Here is a 22,087-nt window from a genome sequence, read left to right on the forward strand (position 1 = left end):
ACTATGACTAAAACATTAAATAAAACATTAAATACCAACTGACTAACTACTAAAATTATTAAACCTAACTTGCAACCATGCATGATAACATGAAATAACCAATTAGCACCAACACACCTCACTTGCAATAACTTGTCTATATAATGTGACACTAAACTCGAACTATCTAAAACCACATAAGTAATATAAGTTAATTAAAAAGTATTAAAAACGAAGAACATGTTGGCTTCCTTCTCTTTACCTCATGAAGGGATGAACACACTAAACACTATTCCAATCAACCAAATCAACCATTCTAGCAACATTTTTTGTAGAAGAACTACATTTAAATCTCCTATGTTCCTTTCTTCTTACAAAAAGAAGTTGAAAACCACTGCGAAAGCTCCTTTGGCAACGGACTTATTAGAGGAGGAAGTAAAGGTTGATGTGTCGTCCTCGGATTTAAAAGTAACTGCGACCGTCAATATCAAAATAAGCAAGGAAGTTGAAGTGGTTAACACTATAATGAAGCTCCCATGGCTGCATGATTCTTTGGAGAAGGGTAGTGTTGGTTTTCAACTTGTTAGCACTCAATTAGATCAGAGTAAGACTATATAAATTCTATGTTCCATTGATGTAGGGGTTGGGTATTTGTTGTTGTAGTAGTAGTACTAGTACATTGTTTCGGAATTATATCTACCTCACTATATATATATATATATATATTCATTAACGGTTATAAAAGGTGAAACATAAATGAGGTGATACTCAGACACCATTTTTTATCCATACACACCTAATTTACTATTATATCCTTATTTATAATTAAAATAATAATATAAGTTCAACTTCCTAGATTAATCTAGGATAATAATTGTGAGTTTATGATACAAAAGTGTGTATGAATCAAAAATTTTAGGGTAGCAAATGATTGAAATGATAAGCTTGTAACTGATATGAAATCGAAAGACAATAAGTTGGATGAGGAGCTCATGTACCACACAGTGGGCAAATGCTTCCCTCTTTCAAGAGACTTTTCGTTCTTGTTTCTTTAGTCTCTTTACCTGCGAACATGAATTCATGAACCCAATACTATGAAAGAGCTTCATACCCTATAGAACTGATAGATCGGCTAGCGAATATGGGCTCCCGAAAAGAAGTGTTGGACTCAACACAAACCTTTCAACTTGTACTATGAACTACTCTTTACCTTTTTGGCGCGTTAATTACGTACCCTCTTTCATTTTCCGATGAAAGGTTCCTAGTTACTATATAGTATCCGTTTTTCGGGGGAAAAATAAAGCAGCTAACTATACATTATATAGATTTAGAAGTTGTGCTAGTAACACTTATATTTTGTACTTTGTATATGAAAGGTACCAACAAGCCAAAGCTAAGCAAGGAATCTGTAAAGGACTGGCCTAAATGTACAAGTTGCATAGATAATGGTACAGGGGGTTTCACCTTCAATGTTGAAATGATAGTTGATGCAGATTTTGGTGAACCAGGTGCAATCTTGGTGAAAAACAGTTATGACAAGGAGTTCTATCTTGAGAATATTTCTCTTGAAGGTTTTTTCCATTTTTCATGCAACTCATGGATTCAACCATCTCACATTAGCAACCGCGCAAGGATATTTTTTGCCAACAAGGTACAATATGTTGTGTGCCCTATATGCTCATATGTAATACCTAATCTTTGAACCATCATGAAACCATTCGGAACTCCATAGGTAACATCTTGGGTTAGACCTTGTATATTTTTTTAATGGCAGCATTGGCATCACCTAGGGGGGGGGGGGGGGGGGGGGGGGGGGGCTTAATGTTAGGAATTTATGGACCCAACAACGATCACCAATCAATAGATTGTGATCCCACAAATGACAAACGGACAAAATAAATGCAAGAAAAGTAAAAGACACAAGAATTTACGTGGTTATATGCAATCGGTATGATTGCTTTAGTCCACGGGCAACTAGAGAGCTTTTTTTTTATTGATTTTCGTACATCGGGTTACAAAATACAAAGGGTATATTTATAGTGCTAATCAAAATTAGGAAACAAATCAAATAACTTGCTGGCCATGAACAATGTCGCGTTTCGCGACACCCCATCGCGTTACGCGATGAACTGCATCCACACGCGACAACCTTGATCAAAACGCGATAGTCATCAAGCCCTGATTACTGATTGATATGTCGCGTTCCAGCTCCACATGTCGCGTTCCAAAAAGTCGCGTTTCGCGACAAACCATGCCCGAACGCGACCTGGTACCTGTTTCTCTGTTTTGATCTTCTTTGCACATCCAACAATCTCCCACTCAAAGGAGAGCAAAACCCAAAAATCTCGTCAACCCAAAAAACCAACCATTTCAACCAAGAACGTCGAACCACCTTTCATACCGCCAATCAAACATGAGACACGCAAACTCAACATCGCTGGAAGAGCAGACTTTCGATACAAGGTCTTCAACACTACTTGTCGAAATCAAAACCAATAACCCTTAGAGCTCTCTAGTTGTCGTCTTCTTTCATCAAGTAACAAGAAGACCAGTTGAAGCTATGCAAAGCTTCAACTTTCCGATCGTAACCACCTTAGTACACATATCAGCAGGATTCTCCGTACCAGGAATTTTCTTAACAACTAAAGTACCATCTTCAATAAGTTCACGAATTTTATGATACTTTAGCTTTATGTGTTTCGTACGACCATGAAACACCGGGTTCTTCACCAAATGAATAGCACTTTGATTATCACAGTGCAAGACATAGTCTTGTTGAACTCGTACCAACTCAAACATAAAATTCTTCAGCCATACAAGTTCTTTGCATGCTTCTGCTGCTGCCTTATACTCAGCCTCCGTTGTTGACAGCGCAACACAACTTTAAAGCTTGGACATCCAACTAATCGCCGCCTTACCAACCGTGAAAACATACCCCGTAGTGCTTCTTCCCGAATCTTCACAACCACCCAAATCAGCATCAACGTACCCTCTCAAAATGGAATCACCTTTAGTGAATTGCAACCCCATTTTAGAAGTACCTTTCAAGTAGCGCAAAAGTCACTTTATACCTTCCCAATGCTCTTTACCCGGATTCGACATAAAACGACTCACAACTCCCACTGCATAAGCTATGTCGGGTCTTGAACAAATCATTGCATACATAATACTACCTACTGTCGACGCATACGGAATTTGAGCCATCTCCTCTTTGTCTACTTCCGTTGTAGGTGCTTGACTTTTTGTTAACTTTAAGGTACCGCCTAAAGGCACGGATCTTGCCTTTGAATCACCCATGTTGAACCGCTCTAACACTTTCTCAATATACTTGGTTTGAGACAAAGTTAAAGTACCTTCAACCCGATTCCTTTCAATACTCATCCCGAATATCCGTTTAGCAGCCCCTAAGTCTTTCATCTCGAATGCGTGAGACAACTTTCTCTTCAACCTGTTGATCTCTAACATGTCCGAACCTGCAATCAACATGTCATCAACATAAAGCTACAATATAATATAGGAGGACTAGAATTTCTTCAAGTAGCAACAATGATCCGACTCGCTCCTTGTAAAACCACTCCTTGTCATAAATTCATCAAACTTCAAGTACCATTGCCGTGGTGCTTGTTTTAACCCATACAGACTTTTCTTTAATTTGCAAACCCATCTCTCTTTACCAACTACCTCGAAGCCCTTTGGTTGCACCATATAAATCTCCTCTTTAAGATCCCCATGTAAAAATGCGGTCTTTACATCTAATTGTTCTAGATGTAAGTCATCAGCAGCAACAATACTCAAAATCAAGCGAATAGTAGTCATCTTCACAACCGGAGAAAAGATCTCATTATAATCAACTCCTTCTCTTTGTTGAAACCCCTTAACTACCAACCGAGCTTTGTACCGCTTTTTCCCGTTCAACTCATCTTTGACCCGAAAGACCCATTTACTGTGCAACGCCTTTTTCGTTGGAGGTAATTTCACTAAAGACCATGTCTTATTCTTGATAAGTGACCCCATTTCTTCTTTTATAGCAAGCTCCCACTGTATGGATTCTTTAGATTGTCTTGCTTCAAAATAACTGTCGGGTTAACCATTTTCGGTATAGAGCAAATAGTTTGCCGATGGAGAAAACCTAACAGTAGGTTTGGGCGTTCTACTAGAGCGTCTCAATGGTGGAGTAACGGGTGGTGGTGATCGAGTTAAGTCACCATCGTCCCCACCAATAGAGCTCTCATCATTTTCGGAGCTAGCACCACTCTCCGAATCATCTACATCACTTTGATCCTCACCGTCAATTGGCAATTCAATAGTTCCCGAACTCCTACTAGAACCTGTATTCACATCAACAAACTTATCAAGCATAACCAGACTATGACTAGAATTAACCATTACCTTGGTGTCATACAACGAGCTTTCATCAAAAGTAACATCTCTACTACGAATCACCTTCCTTACCTCATTGTCCCAACACCTATAACCCATGTCATCCAACCCATACCCGATAAAAGTACACTTTCTTGATTTTGCTTCAAGCTTGTCTTTGTCAATGTCTTTGGTTTTCACATACACATTACAACCGAAAACCCTTAAGTGAGCCAAACTCACCTTTTTACCGGTCCACTCTTCCTCTGGAATTCGAAACTCTAACGGTGTTGAGGGTCCCCTGTTAATCAAATAAGCTGCCGTGTTCACGGCATCTGCCCAAAACATCTTTGGTAGACCCGCATGTAACCGCATACTCCTAGCCCGCTCATTGAGCGTCCGGTTCATGCGTTCGGCAACCCCATTGTGCTGTGGTGTTTCCGGAACAGTTTTCAACATACGAATACCATGTTCCGCACAATAGTCTTTAAATTCTTTACTGCTGTATTCTCCTCCATTGTCAGATTTCAAGCACTTAACTTTCAAGTTAGTCTCGTTTTCAATAGCAGCTCTCCACACTTTAAAAGTAGAAAACACATCAGATTTAACTTTGAGAAAGTAAACCCATACCTTTCTTGTGGAGTCGTCAATGAAGGTGACATAGTAGCGGGAACCACCATGCGACACTCAACCGTTGTAGATTCATAGACATCGGAATGAAAAAGTTCAAGCTTCTCCTTCTTTGGCGCAATTCCCGATTTCCCGAATGATACCTTCTTTTGTTTCCCCATAGTACATGGCTCACAAAACCCGATATCCACTTTCTTCAAACCCAGAATCTTCCCATTAGAAACTAGCAACTTCATCCCCTTCTCACTCATATGCCCTAGTCTTCGATGCCATAGAGTAGAATCGGCCCCTACATTACTCGTCACATTAACCTCATCATCATCGAACACCTCGACCATGTATAAAGTTCCCCTTTTATGTCCCGATGCCACGACTTGACCATCCTTTAGAACACGCCATTTGCGATCACCGAAGGTAGTATGATTACCTTTTTCATCCAATTGACCTATAGAGATAAGCTTCCTTTTCAAATCCGGAATATACCTCACATCTTTCAAAGTCCAATTGGAACCATTGGATGTCTTCAATATCACATCTCCAATGCCTCTTATGTCTAAGCGTTTGTCATCCGCCAATCTCACCTTCCCCCGATACGCCTTAAAATTCTTCATCATCTCCTTACTAGGATTAGCATGGAATGATGCACCCGAATCCATGATCCAAGCTTCAACCGAATTTTCAACACAACACACCAAGGCGTCATCCGTATCCTCGGAAGTGAAGTTCACCCTAGCTTTATCCACCTTTGGATTCTTACATTGAGTGCTAAAGTGACCCTTTTGATTGCAATTCCAACAAACCGCTGATTCTCGGTCCTTAGAGTTAAACCTCTTTTTGAATTTCTTACCCTTCTTCGTACCCTTATCGTTCTTCCTGCCCCTGTCGGTATTTAAGAGCGACCCCGATGATTCCCCGAAATTCCTCCTACGAGTTTCTTCCCCTAGAATCAAATCCTTGATCCCCTCAAGCTTGAGCTTAGTGGTTCCTGTGGAACTACTAACTGCAGTAACTGTACCCGACCAACTTTCAGGCAAAGACGAAAGCAAAATCAGTGCCTGAAGTTCATCATCAAACACAATCTCCACCGAGGCCAATCTTGTAATGAGATTGTTAAAATCATTGATATGATCTGCAGCACACGCACCTTCTTTCATCTTTTGGTTGAACAATTGACGCATGAGAAAAACCTTATTAGCGGCGTTAGGTTTTTCATACATGTTTGTAAGTGCCTTTAAGCACCCAAACGTAGTCTTCTCGTTAATAACGTTATATGCAACGTTTTTTGCAAGAGACATCCTAACCGCTCCTAAAGCTTGGTTATCTAGGAGATCCCAATCTTCTTGTTTAACGCTATCCGGCTTCTTCTCTTCAAGTGGTAAGTGTAATTTTTTCTGGTACAAATAGTCTTCTATTTGCATCTTCCAAAATCCAAAATCTTTCCCATCGAACCGATCAATCCTAAACTTTCCTTCGTCCGCCATCGTGCCTAATACGAACCTTGTGCTCTAGATACCAGTTGTTAGGAATTTATGGACCCAACAACTATCACCAATCAATATATTGTGATCCCAAAAACGACAAACGGACAAAATAAATGCAAGAAAAGTAAAAGACACAAGAATTTACGTGGTTATATGCAATCGGTATGATTGCTTTAGTCCACGGGCAACTAGAGAGCTTTTTTTATTGATTTTCGTACATCGGGTTACAGAATACAAAGGGTATATTTATAGTGCTAATCAAAATTAGGAAACAAATCAAATAACTTGCTGGCCACGAACAATGTCGCGTTTCGCGACACCCCATCGCGTTACGCGATGAACTGCATCCATACGCGACAACCTTGATCAAAACGCGATAGTCATCTGTGACGACCCGGAAATTTCAAACCAAATTTAAACTTTAATCTTTATATTATTCCGACACGATAAGCAAAGTTTGTTAAGTTAAATCTCAAGAATTTTAAACTGTGTTCATACATTCATTATAACCTCGACCAAATTCCGACGATTCACGAACCGTTATATATAAATAGATATGTTATGTATATATATATTATAACTTGAGAATATTAATAAAGTATTAAACGTATAATACTTTACACGAACGTATTTGTTTCAATATGATTTTCCACGAAATTAAAAAATATATATATATATATATATATATTAAATGATTGAATTATCAGAAACATTGAATTATGATTACAAGTCTCTGTTGAAAGGTCTACTATGATTTGAGAAAATCTATTCCTCTTAACGATATTCAGAATAATTTGTAAAGCTATTTATAAATAAAAACAAAAAGTGTCATTTACGAAAGTTAGACAAAAGTTAGTGGAGAATTGGTTTCCATAATATTCTATTAATCTATTTTCAAACGTACAAAGACGTTTTCAGTTTAAAAAGAACTTTATTATTAAAACGTATATAACTTTTATAAATATCTAGAATCACTTTTGACAACTCATTACTTAACCAGTATAATAAATATAACGATATTTATATTTTATTTCATTAAATATATATAACGATTTAAATTAATATTATATATATTTATACGCGTATTATACATATATAGTTTTTATACTTTTACTATACTTTAACTATACCTTTACTTTACTTTTACCTTTACTTTACTTTAACTTTAATAATTCACTTTAATAATTCATACTTTAATAATTCGCTTTAATAATTCATACTTTAATAATTCACTTTAATAATTCATACTTTAATAATTCACTTTAATAATTCATACTTTAATAATTCACTTTAATAATTTATACTTTAATAATTCACTTTAATAATTCATACTTTAATAATTCATACTTTAATAATTCACTTTAATAATTCAAAAATCTATTATAAATAGAATTCAATAGGTTTCATTATTTCATAGAAACTTGAAAATATATTTCTCTAAACTCTCTCAATCGATTTATATATATATATATTTGCTCTGTATTATTTCAAGATATTATTAGTATACATAAAATATTACGACGGAGTACTGTCCGAGTGATTTCAAAATAGTTTTTTTGAATGAGTCGAAGCTAAGGAAATTATGGGTTATAGCTATGGAGGTGATGGGTATGGTTCATGAGTATGCTCGTGAGGTCAATCTAGTGTTTATCATCTCCGTTGCGTCTACGTACTTTCCTGCAATATTGAATCTCAATATTGATACGTTCGTGAATCCGAGGCCAACCTTGCACTTGTTAAATGACGTTATATGTATTTTTACTACGAAATACAGTATTGTGAGTTTCATTTGCTCCCTTTTATATATATTTTTGGGACTGAGAATACATGCGCTGTTTTTATAAATGTTTTACGAAATAGGCACAAGTACTAAAACTAATTCTACGTGGGTTTAAACCAGAAATATACCCTTAGCTTGGTAACATTAAACTACTTGTCTATGTACGGTAGGCGCGAATCCTAAAGATAGATCTATTGGGCCTGACAAACCCCATCCTGACTATGGGATGCTTTAGTACTTCGAGGTTATTTTAAACACACCTGATCTGGTGTACTTCATAGGGTAAAACATGAACGTTAAGGCTTGTTACCGGGTGCCTACAACTTATAGAATACTTTTATACACTTGCGAGTGTACATATATTTATAAACGGAAATCTTGTGGTCTATTAATATATTGAAATGATTGTTATGATAAACCTATGAACTCACCAACCTTTTGGTTGACACTTTAAAGATGTTTATTCTCAGGTATTAAAGAAATCTTCCGTTGTGCATTAGCTCATTTTAAGGATATTACTTGGAGTCATTCATGGTATATTTTGAAAGACGTTGCATTCGAGTTATTGAGTTCATCAAGATTATTATTAAGCCAATTATAGTTGCATGTATTATGAAATGGTGTGCATGCCGTCAACTTTCGTTGAAAAGAAAGTTTGTCTTTTAAAAACGAATGTAATGTTTGTAAAATGTATCATATAGAGGTCAAATACCTCGCGATGTAATCAACTATTGTGAATCGTTTATAATGTATATGAACGGGTCCTTTCAGTTGGTATCAGAGCGGTGGTCTTAGCGAACCAGGTCTGCATTAGTGTGTCTAACTGATAGTCGTTAGGATGCATTAGTGAGTCTGGACTTCGACCGTGTCTGCATTTCAAAAGTTTTGCTCATCATTCTTGTCGAAAATTACATGCTTATCATTCTTAGTCTAGACACATCTTAATGCATTGATTGCATGAATAGTGTATAGACAAAATTCATATCTTAGCGTATCTGCTAATTCATATCTTAGCGTATCTGTTACTGTAAACTTTGCCTGACATATTTCGTAAATTCCTCCGTAATCTACGAAACCTTTTGCTCTATATAATTAGAATACCACCCGATAGCCGGAAAATCATTTCATATCGAAAAATTCTTTATTCAATCGTACGAAATGGAATTCGTCATTAGTTCAAGTCCCTCGGATTCCGAAATGGAATCCCACTTAAGTTCCGAAAGCAGTGTGACCGGAATGGATCAACCAATTAGTCATCATCTATTCTGGATGAATTGAGGATGGGTTCATAGCCTCCTTAATCATTGGAGACAAGAAGAAGGTGATCTCTTCCATCCACCACATTGCCCTCTTGGCGAAGAACCTGGAGCACTTACCGGCGAACCTATCCGAAACACCATTTTCTCTATTATTTCTAGAGTATCTCTTCACGATTACATACTACACCAAATTCTAGATTTTATTTATCCGCTCGTCCGAACCGACAATCACCCCGGTGTAATAGAAGAAGTGAACGAGCTTCGCGCTCGGGTAGTGGCTTTGGAGAATATGGTGCAAAGGTTACAAACACCAGCAGCAGCACCAGCAGTATAAACAGTACCACCATCAGCAACACCAACAGTACCATCACCACCACCAATAACAACATCCACATCCCACACCGCAACATCACAATCTGTATCTCAAACATCAACGTCATACCCCCTGTAAATATCCAGGAATATCAACAACAACAAACGATGAAGTATTAATTCATAAACTTCATTGAAGAGATATCTCTGCGGCAGTTATGTAATCTCCAAAATCTTAGAGATTATTTAATTCTGACCGTAAATCGGATGAGTGAACGGAGATGGTAGAGTAGAAACTTTGATCGAAAATGGTGTACGATTTACAAGCTAGATTTGTTTTACCAACAGCATCAACAGGACCGTAGCATCATCAACACAGTCAGTGCCGTCAGTATCGTCAGAATCAACAGCACCTGTAATATCACAAACTCTGTCAGTTCAAGAATCATTGTGGACATCATTACGAATCAACAACAAATATATTGTATCAACGAGTTATGAAGTATTAACTCATTTCCAATCGAAAGTTTTATATGTATATTTTATATGTATAAATTTTTAAACCATAATAAATCTTCCCGTACTAAGCTATTATGTGTGAATCTTAACTACTCAGTTAATTCATATTACAAATATGCAATGATGTACGTCCTTCGTTCGCAACTTAACCATCGTTAATTACAATCTCTGTCTCAATTCAATAAGAATCCAATTCATAATAAATCAAGTGTATTATTCGAATATATGTTTGATTTTACACTTTCATCATCGATGTACTCGAAACTTTTCAAATAACATCATTCGTACCTTGCGAAATTCACAAGAATTTCACGAAAACCAACAAATAACAAAGTAATGACTCATAATTTCAATATTATTGAAGAAATACTTATGCAATTTATAAAGTTTTAGGGATTACTCAATTCTAGTTCCAACCATAAAACAAATGAGTTTAATTTAATATTAACTCATTAAATCTATATTACATCTAAAGAAAATATACACATATATTTTCATAAAGACTGTAATAAACTTCTTTTGTACAAAATATTAATTGTGAAAAATTTTTAATGGGTAGGTAATACCCGAGAGATATATAAATTCACAATTAATATATTACATTTTTTGAAACTGATTCAGCAATCATCAACTATACTCCCTACTTTCACAACAATATCCATTCTTTCATATAAATCAAAACAATCATACTCATTCAAATTCAATTACATATTCTGATTTTGAAATCGCATAATTCAATTCGAAATATAACCAGTATCATCACTCTTAGATTCCTATATCTTTCAAAGCTATACTTTGACTTCAAAACTGTGTTAGAACATCATATGTATTAACGATTACAATATGTGCTCAAACCCTTCGAAATTCCTGAAGACACTTCAACTAAGGAACAATCGAGATGATGATCCAACCACATGTTACCCACAGTTATACACCTGAAAAACTCTCAAAACCCAAGTCATAATTCGACACGTATCCGTGTTAGACCCTTTGGCATTTACTAGCTAAAATAACTTTTCAATTCCGTTTCAAAATAGACAGTTTTGTCACATCTCCAGCAAGTCAACTTCGAATTCTCAATCAAAACAGTCTTATTATAACCTCAATATATACGTTGCCCTTTCGCCAACGTTACTGGGGAATCGTTTATATTCACCACATTAGCAATAAACTTACCAACAACTTCACTGATCTTTGACTTTCAAAAAAAAAATCATTATAATTATCGAAACCCTATCATATACTCATTCGTACCTTATAACAAGAATTGCCATACCAATTATTGAGAATCAGCAATCAGTATTTTGAAACCACGCAGCATGTCTACATCAACAATTACATATACACACAACGTCTACCTCCAAGACTTACATTCTTTGAATGAGAAATTTTTGAAAAACACCCTAAACTGCGAACCAGTTCTCGAAATTTTGAAAAATGTTGATGAAGCAGCAAAAACTGTAAACGACCTTAACAGTAAAAAGTTGGATGATAAAGGATAGTATATTGGCAAAGCTCAGAAAAAGAGAAGCTTTGGAACTGGAAAACGGATTGAGCAAAGTATGAAGGAGGCTGTGGACAAATCACAAAGGCCGAACCTGCCTTCAAAGAATCCAAATGATTCAGTACTTGTTGAAGTCATTAACGAATACCTTGCTCCTGACTCTAAATCCCTGCGGATAATATCCTTCATCATCCTCTGATATTAGACATTCTAAGATATCATCGTATCTTTCATTATAAATATCATCCATACTTCTGAAGATATTTTTATAATTATTCTTATCTGAAATCATTTACCTCTTCGCGCTATCTGTATTATATCATAAAAGAAACTATTTTAGTTTCTAAATTCTGAAACATTCGAGTTTAAAATAGGAATATTCTTGAAGAAGTGTTGGGAGCTGAAGCATGAGTTAGTATAATATAATGACACTTGATCAACGTGATTATATTACAGTAATTCATGCTGAGTTTCTAAATAGAACATGATGATTCACAGATCATAACGTCATCATGTGCTATGTTACACGACTCTTGTATTCTCTTTGATCTCTAAATATCAAGAAAATATTTCTTGATGATTCGGCCTTTTCTGAGGTATTCTGGTAATTTGACAAGTCAAGATCGTGTCATTACAATTTCCTTCTTAGAACATTAACAATGTCCATTCCAAAATTTATATCTGCGAATTCTGGACCATTACAAGCGGTGCTTAATCGCAAGAAGAAGAAACGAAAGGACAAAGCTCCGAACTAGAAATGGGAGTATAAATCATAGCAAATAGAAGAGAGCATTAAATGTGGATGAAAATGATTATAGAAGAAGTAAGGACTTTGAAATATAAGGGAAGATATAAAACTCAGCAACAACTCGGAAATCACAAACCGTATATATCAATGCATATAGCAATATAAAGACACGGGAGAACTAAAAACACTATAAAACCAAGAGTATAGTAGAAGTAAATAGATTCTTCCGGAGGCAAATGAAAAAGAAGAGCGACAGATATGAAAGTGAGGAGTATATCAAGAATCAGCACTGGATGAAGCATATTGACAAATACTTTAAAATATGAGTTGAGAAGGTGTGAGTTGTAAGAAAACAAATGAGGTGGATTTATAGTGAAATATCCGACAGAGAAATCAAAATAGATTATCGCATTAATTCGAAGAGGATCATAATTTCCTTAATCGCCGAATAATCAAATCCAATATAGATTACAAAGATTTTCTTTTCGGAGATCAATCGTGATGACGTTAAAAGATACAACGAATCACTATTATCTTATTTCATTCACGATAACTTCACTCACACGCTTTGAGTAATCGAATTATTTTATCCATTCTTCTTGAACATGATAAAACTCTATAATCGTTATAATAACATTCTCATTGTTAGTCATGACGACCTCTATCAAATTTCGGGGACGAAATTTCTTTAACGGGTAGGTACTGTGACGACCCGGAAATTTCAAACCAAATTTAAACTTTAATCTTTATATTATTCCGACACGATAAGCAAAGTTTGTTAAGTTAAATCTCAAGAATTTTAAACTGTGTTCATACATTCATTATAACCTCGACCAAATTCCGACGATTCACGAACCGTTATATATAAATAGATATGTTATGTATATATATATTATAACTTGAGAATATTAATAAAGTATTAAACGTATAATACTTTACACGAACGTATTTGTTTCAATATGATTTTCCACGAAATTAAAAAATATATATATATATATTAAATGATTGAATTATCAGAAACATTGAATTATGATTACAAGTCTCTGTTGAAAGGTCTACTATGATTTGAGAAAATCTATTCCTCTTAACGATATTCAGAATAATTTGTAAAACTATTTATAAATAAAAACAAAAAGTGTCATTTACGAAAGTTAGACAAAAGTTAGTGGAGAATTGGTTTCCATAATATTCTATTAATCTATTTTCAAACGTACAAAGACGTTTTCAGTTTAAAAAGAACTTTATTATTAAAACGTATATAACTTTTATAAATATCTAGAATCACTTTTGACAACTCATTACTTAACCAGTATAATAAATATAACGATATTTATATTTTATTTCATTAAATATATATAACGATTTAAATTAATATTATATATATTTATACGCGTATTATACATACATAGTTTTTATACTTTTACTATACTTTAACTATACCTTTACTTTACTTTTACCTTTACTTTACTTTAACTTTAATAATTCACTTTAATAATTCATACTTTAATAATTCGCTTTAATAATTCATACTTTAATAATTCACTTTAATAATTCATACTTTAATAATTCACTTTAATAATTCATACTTTAATAATTCACTTTAATAATTCATACTTTAATAATTCACTTTAATAATTCATACTTTAATAATTCACTTTAATAATTCATACTTTAATAATTCACTTTAATAATTCAAAAATCTATTATAAATAGAATTCAATAGATTTCATTATTTCATAGAAACTTGAAAATATATTTCTCTAAACTCTCTCAATCGATTTATATATATATATATATATATATATATATATATATATATGCTCTGTATTATTTCAAGATATTATTAGTATACATAAAATATTACGGCGGAGTACTGTCCGAGTGATTTCAAAATAGTTTTTTTGAATGAGTCGAAGCTAAGGAAATTATGGGTTATAGCTATGGAGGTGATGGGTATGGTTCATGAGTATGCTCGTGAGGTCAATCTAGTGTTTATCATCTCCGTTGCGTCTACGTACTTTCCTGCAATATTGAATCTCAATATTGATACGTTCGTGAATCCGAGGCCAACCTTGCACTTGTTAAATGACGTTATATGTATTTTTACTACGAAATACAGTATTGTGAGTTTCATTTGCTCCCTTTTATATATATTTTTGGGACTGAAAATACATGCGCTGTTTTTATAAATGTTTTACGAAATAGGCACAAGTACTAAAACTAATTCTACGTGGGTTTAAACCAGAAATATACCCTTAGCTTGGTAACATTAAACTACTTGTCTATGTACGGTAGGCGTGAATCCTAAAGATAGATCTATTGGGCCTGACAAACCCCATCCTGACTATGGGATGCTTTAGTACTTCGAGGTTATTTTAAACACACCTGATCTGGTGTACTTCAGAGGGTAAAACATGAACGTTAAGGCTTGTTACATGGTGCCTACAACTTATAGAATACTTTTATACACTTGCGAGTGTACATATATTTATAAACGGAAATCTTGTGGTCTATTAATATATTGAAATGATTGTTATGATAAACCTATGAACTCACCAACCTTTTGGTTGACACTTTAAAGATGTTTATTCTCAGGTATTAAAGAAATCTTCCGCTGTGCATTAGCTCATTTTAAGGATATTACTTGGAGTCATTCATGGCATATTTTGAAAGACGTTGCATTCGAGTTATTGAGTTCATCAAGATTATTATTAAGCCAATTATAGTTGCATGTATTATGAAATGGTGTGCATGCCGTCAACTTTCGTTGAAAAGAAAGTTTGTCTTTTAAAAACGAATGCAATGTTTGTAAAATGTATCATATAAAGGTCAAATACCTCGCGATGTAATCAACTATTGTGAATCGTTTATAATGTATATGAACGGGTCCTTTCATCATCAAGCCCTGATTACTGATTGATATGTCGCGTTCCAGCTCCACATGTCGCGTTCCAAACCGTCGCGTTTCGCGACAAACCATGCCCGAACGCGACCTGGTACCTGTTTCTCTGTTTTGATCTTCTTTGCACATCCAACACTTAACCACCTTCAATTCGCGATCATATGCCGCCCACACACATTAGGAGCAAACCCAAACCGCAGCAACTCTTACAGTACGGCTCTAGGTTGGAAAACCCCCCCTGAGAAGCTAATTGTTGGCAATATCAATTAGTTCTCGGCCCTAGGATTCAAACTGCGCCTACACGAAGAGGATAAACAGGCCGATCCCCCGGATACCACTCAGGCAATGCTTCGGTGGTAGGCCTTGTATATCTGATGGAGGTTATACAAAAATGTCTCTCTTTTCGATAACCTGGATAGTGAAAACCTCGCCTCGTTTATGTTATACCTAATTTGTTGTAATATGTAATGTAATACTTGTATTACCTAACTGTACTTGCACCGATTTTAGGCGTATTTACCAAGTCAAACGCCTAAGGGGTTAAGAAACTTGAGAGCTAAAGAACTAAATAACAAGAGAGGTGATGGAAATGGTCTTAGGCTACCTTCGGACAGAATATATGATTACGACACGTATAATGATATTGGTAATCCTGATAAAGGAGTCGAATTTGCAAGACCGGCGTTAGGTGGTGAAAATAACCCACATCCCAGACGTTGTCGCACTGGACGACCCTCCACAAATACAGGTAAACTTTTTTAAAGTGTTATTCATGAAACATATTTGAAAAGCGGTAATGTTTGTTACCAATTAATGATGTGTAGATAAAGTGCGGAAACGCCCATAAATACAGTGACATCAGCATCATATGTACCGAGAGATGAAGCTTTAGAGGGAACGAGACTGACGGATATACAGATGGGAGTATTGAAGGGAGTGGTACGCAATATTCCGCCCATTGTAGCCACTCTAAACAACGAAAACGGAGTGTGTAGGGATTTTATGAATCTTGCAAATCTTTATAGGAAACTGCCACAAGTTGAGATGAGTTTGAATATGAATATGAATGGACTGTCAAAGATTTTCGAGATTAGTGGATCAGTAGAAGAAATTTTCAAGTTTCAGACACCAAAAAATATGTCAAGTAAGTGTCAACAACTTCATACTCAGGGGCGGAATATAGTGAAGACGGCAGGGGTCCCATCTGGATGTCAAAAAAAAAAATACACCAAAAAAGTTACTAAAATAAGGTTTTTGTTAATGTATACTCACGTTAATGAAAATTTTATTAGGTGGACAACCACCCCATCTATAATCAGGTTCAAGTTCCGTTACACTGCTCGTACTATATTTTTTTGAGCATCTTCAGTTACAAAAAGATTTTAAAACCACTTTTACACTATATCTGAATAAAAAAATCTTCTGCATGATTTTTGTTAATGTGTTCTTTTTTATAAATCATGATACAAAAACATGATTGACCTTCCAGGAAATGCATCAAGCTACATACGCGATGATGAACTTGCTCGCCAAACTCTTGCAGGGATGAACCCTATTAGCATAGAGAAGCTGAAGGTACTTAACTGAATGTTTATGTAATCAAAATGGTTTTATGGTCAATATTGTTGGTGATTTTATTTTTTAAACATAATATTATATATATATATATATATATATATATATATATATATATATATATATATGCAGGATCAATGGGGAAGTAACCAATCGGGGAGAAACGGGGGAAGCAAAAAAAAAAGAAAAAAAAATTCATTTTTTTGAAAAAAAAATTTCAGGCATCAAGATTACACGAAAATATGAACATTTAAAAAAGACACTTCGTGATGAATGTTATTATTTAGGCGGAAAAACGATCGAAAAAAATAACTTTCAAGATAATATTGATCGTGAAGAATGTTAACGTTTCTTTTTCATGTTTTGTGAAGCAAAATTTAGCCCAATTTATAGTTTAGGGTTTAGGATTTAGAGTTTGGTGTTTTGGGTTTGGTCCTAAACCCTAAACCCTAAACTCTAAACCCTAAACCCTAAACTCTAAACCGTTCGTGTTAAAAACTCAATCTAAATCCTAAATCTAAACCCTAAATCTAAACCCTAAATTTCTAAACCCTAATATCTAAACCCTATAAACCCTAATATCTAAACCCTAATATCTAAAACCTCAACATACGCTTGAAAAACACGATAATTGTTATATATTACTTCTTCGAGCGTTTTTTCGCCAAAATAAAAACATTTATCACAAAGTGTCTCCTATTAAATTTTCATATTTTCATCCAATTTATAATGTTCGTGAACAAAGTTTTTTAAAAAAACTAAAAAAAAATAAAAATTTTGCTTCCCCCCGATTGGTTACTTCCCCCTTGAATCCTTGATCTTACCACTATATATATATATATATATATATATATATATATATATATATATATATATATATATATATATATAGTGGTAGGATCAAGAGGGAAGTAATCAATCGGGGGAAGCAAAATTTTTTTTTTTTTTCGTTTTTGAAAAAACTTTATTCACGAACATTATAGATTGGATGAATATAAGAACATTTAGAAAAGACACTTCGTGATGAATGTTATTATTTTGGCGGAAAAACGATCGAAGAAGTAATATATAACAATTATCGTGTTTTTTCGAGCGTATGTTTAGGTTTTAGACATTAGGGTTTAGATATTAGGGTTTAGATATTAGGGTTTATAGGGTTTAGATATTAGGGTTTAGAAATTTAGGGTTTAGGGTTTAGATTTAGGGTTTAGATTTAGGATTTAGATTGAGTTTTTAACACGAACGGTTTAGAGTTTAGGGTTTAGGGTTTAGGGTTTGGTGTTTTGGGTTTATGGAATAAACCCAAAACACCAAACCCTAAATCCTAAACTCTAAATCGGACTAAATTTTACTTCACAAAACATGAAAAAAAACGTTAACATTCTTCACGAACAATATTATCTTGAATGTTATTTTTGTCGATTGTTTTCCCGCCAAAATAATAACATTCATCACGAAGTGTCTTTTCTAAATGTTCTTATTTTCATCCAATCTATAATGTTCGTGAACAAAGTTTTTTCAAAAAACGAAAAAAAAAAAAAAATTGCTTCCCCCCGATTGATTACTTCCCATTGATCCTGCCCCTATATATATGGGGGATGATTCTCGCACACACTTTTTTGATCCTCATACACCAATTTAAAGAAATGGAGTATTATTAGAAGAGTAAAAGGTTAAAATAGGTGTGTGAGGATCAAAAAAAGGTGTGTGAGAATCATTCTGCTATATATATATATATATATATATATATATATATATATATATATATATATATATATATATATATATATATATATATATATATATATATATATTAAAAAACTTCTGTTTAACTTTTTCTACAGGTATTTCCTCCTTTAAGCAAACTTAATCCCTCAATGTATGGACCACCAGAATCAGCTTTAAAAGAAGAACATATTATCGGCCACCTCAATGGCATGTCTGTACAACAGGTATAATTAATATATTTTTTATAACAGCACTAACAGGTATAATTAATTAAGTAGTAATTTAAAACAATATAATTTAGGTGAACTTTTTGGTATGTGTCAAAATTTTGGTTGAGATTTATAAATTCTTTTTTTTGTTTCAATTAACTTGCAGGCCATGGATGAAAACAAATTATTTGTATTGGACTACCATGATATTTACCTTCCATTTTTGGAAAAGATAAATGCTCAGGAAAGTCGAAAATCATATGCGACCCGTTCGATCTTCTTTTTGACAACAGTTGGAACTTTAAAACTTATTGCAATCGAACTTAGCCTTCATCCTAGTCATGATTCTGATATCCTATCGAAACAAGTACTCACTCCTCCGGTCGATGCAACTACCTATTGGCTCTGGCAACTAGGCAAGGCTCATGTATCCTCAAACGACGCGGGAGTGCATCAACTTGTCCATCATTGGTATGCTGAATGAACTTTTTATTATTTAAACAATTTTTCAAATGGACTCCTAACTATCTTATCCATCTATTATGTCTTCGAAAACTTTTAGACAGGAAAAAGTAGGGGTGGCAACTCGAGTAGGCTAGGTTGTCTAGTCGACATTACCCAACCTGAAACCGTTTTGATTTGATAAACAACTTGTCGGTTTCAGGTTGGATGGTCAAAAGTATCCAACCCGTACAAGCCTGTTTACCTAAACAGGTCTAGAGGGTTAATGAGTCAGGTTGGAGGGGATTGATTTGGGGTCAAATTAGAGGGTTTAATTTCGAATTTGGCGCATCTCTCATGGGTTAGTTTTGGATCAGCGGGTGGATTTTGGGTTGGAGGTTGTTAAATATAAAAACGAAAAAGATTAAATATTCTCATGTAGGCGGGTCAACTAGTTAACCCAAATTGAGACTCGAATATAGGTATATAAACCAGGCGAGTTGAGCTCGACTAGTTTCGAAGAGCTCGTGCTCGGCTCAAATGATATTATACAAGTTCGAGCTCAACCTTCTACCCTCGAATAGAGGGATGACTTTCTCTGCCTTAAGGTGGAGAAAATACTCCATTTATTATCAAGTAAATGAACGACGCTCTACATCTCAACTCTGACACCTCGCATACGCGAGACCAGGTATTGTTGTTGTTGTTGTTAGGCACAGCTCGAGTTCGACTCGTTTATATATATAATATGTATGTGGATAAGATTAAAAGGAGAAAGAAAAAGTAAGGGTAAAATTGGAAAGTAACATAAAGTACGATACTTTTATGACATTTTCTTAAACTGTATGTTTTTTTGTCTGGGAACAATTAAATAGGGACGGAGAGAGTAATTAACTTGCATAAATGAATGGCTCATTTGGACTCTCGAGTCTCGATCTTGTTCGAGCTCGATATAAGAAGCTTCAACTCGAGCTTGTTTAATAAACGATCTTCAAAATATATTTGAGCTTGGGCTCAAGCTAGATTAACCTCGACTCAAATCGAGTTTTCATCGAGTCAAGCTCGAGTAGCTAGCGAGTAGCTGGCTCATTTACTCTCCTACTCGCACCCGACCCAAAACAAGATAATTGGTAGGTTGATGGGTTGAGAATCCAAACCCTAACCCCTTTGATTTCGTGTCGGTTACAGACAGTGTCTCGGGTTGTGCCGAGAATTGCTACCCCTATAAAAATACTATATGGACTTCACTAGACTCCGACAAATGGATTAGCATAAGCACATAAATGAGTATAAATTCATGTTGTGGATTCATAGGTTACGGGTTCATGCGTGTATGGAGCCATTCATAATAGCTACTCACCGAAACTTGAGCTCATTGCATCCAATTTTTAAACTTCTTAGTCCCCATATGAACCACGCGCTTGCAATAAACGCGATGGCTCGTGAAAGCCTTATATCTGCAGACGGTATCATAGAATGCGGTTTTTCTCCCGGAAAATATAGCATGGAGATGTCTTGTGCTGCCTATCGTAGTCCGCTTTGACTTGGAAGGACTTCCTGCAGATTTAATACGAAGGTACAAATCATTAATGAATGGGTGATAATTTCACTTTTTAGCCATACACAACTAAATATGTTTTTAGGTGTTGTACAATACAACATTATAAAGCATGTGTGTGGTTGTGTATGTCTAAAAATAGTTGTGTACGGATCACTCTCCTAAATAAATTGTTAAACCAAAATGGTATGATTAAGACGATATTAATTTATTTTCTTTGACTTTGGTTGCAGAGGAATGGCAGTACTTGATGACACGAAGCCCCATGGACTGAGACTACTTATTGAAGACTACCCGTACGCCAACGATGGGCTGCTCATTTGGTCCGTAATACACGAGCTCGTGCATACGTACGTAAACCATTACTACCTCGACGAAAATGCGGTTTTATCCGACTCAGAGCTTCAGTCGTTTTACAACGAAGCCATTAATGTGGGCCACTCCGATCTTCGTGAAGCTACTTGGTGGCCCAAACTATGCAGTCGTGAAAAACTGACCGAGATACTGACCATTTTAATATGGATATCATCAGCACAACATGCAGCGCTTAATTTCGGGCAGTATCATTATGGGGGATATGTTCCTAATCGGCCACCACTTATGCGAAAACTAATACCGCAACACCATGATGATGAGTATGCAAGTTTTGTTGCGGACCCCGAAGGCTATTTTCTATCATCGTTGCCTAGTTTGTATCAATCGACTAAATACATGGCGGTAATTGATATAATTTCGGCTCATTCGCAAGACGAGGAGTATATTGGGGAGATAAAGGATGTGTGGACTAACTGGCCAGGTGAACCTAAGATTATTGAGGCGTTTTATACATTCTCGACGAAAATTAAGAACATTGAAAGCGAGATTAAGAGGAGGAATAACGATCCAACGCGTAGGAATCGATGTGGTGCGGGAGTTCCACCTTACGAGCTGCTCGTACCAAGTTCGGAACCTGGTGTTACCGGCCGAGGTATACCAAAAAGTATAACCATATGATGATAACTCAAGTTGTATATGTAATGTTATGGTGAATAATTAGTTAAAACAAGCTCCCTTCGATCGTAATATATGTAAATAATAAGTACTATTACCATAATAGTTGTGAA

General features: G+C 35.1%; 1 pseudogene; it reads left to right on the forward strand.

The window, feature by feature from the left end:
• The first annotated feature begins 219 nt into the window (after positions 1-219).
• LOC139864439 (linoleate 13S-lipoxygenase 3-1, chloroplastic-like) lies at positions 220-21,977 on the forward strand (annotated as a pseudogene).
• Positions 21,978-22,087: the final 110 nt, after the last annotated feature.

The sequence above is a fragment of the Rutidosis leptorrhynchoides genome, chromosome 8, assembly GCF_046630445.1.
Source record: "Rutidosis leptorrhynchoides isolate AG116_Rl617_1_P2 chromosome 8, CSIRO_AGI_Rlap_v1, whole genome shotgun sequence".
Taxonomy (NCBI): domain Eukaryota; kingdom Viridiplantae; phylum Streptophyta; class Magnoliopsida; order Asterales; family Asteraceae; genus Rutidosis; species Rutidosis leptorrhynchoides.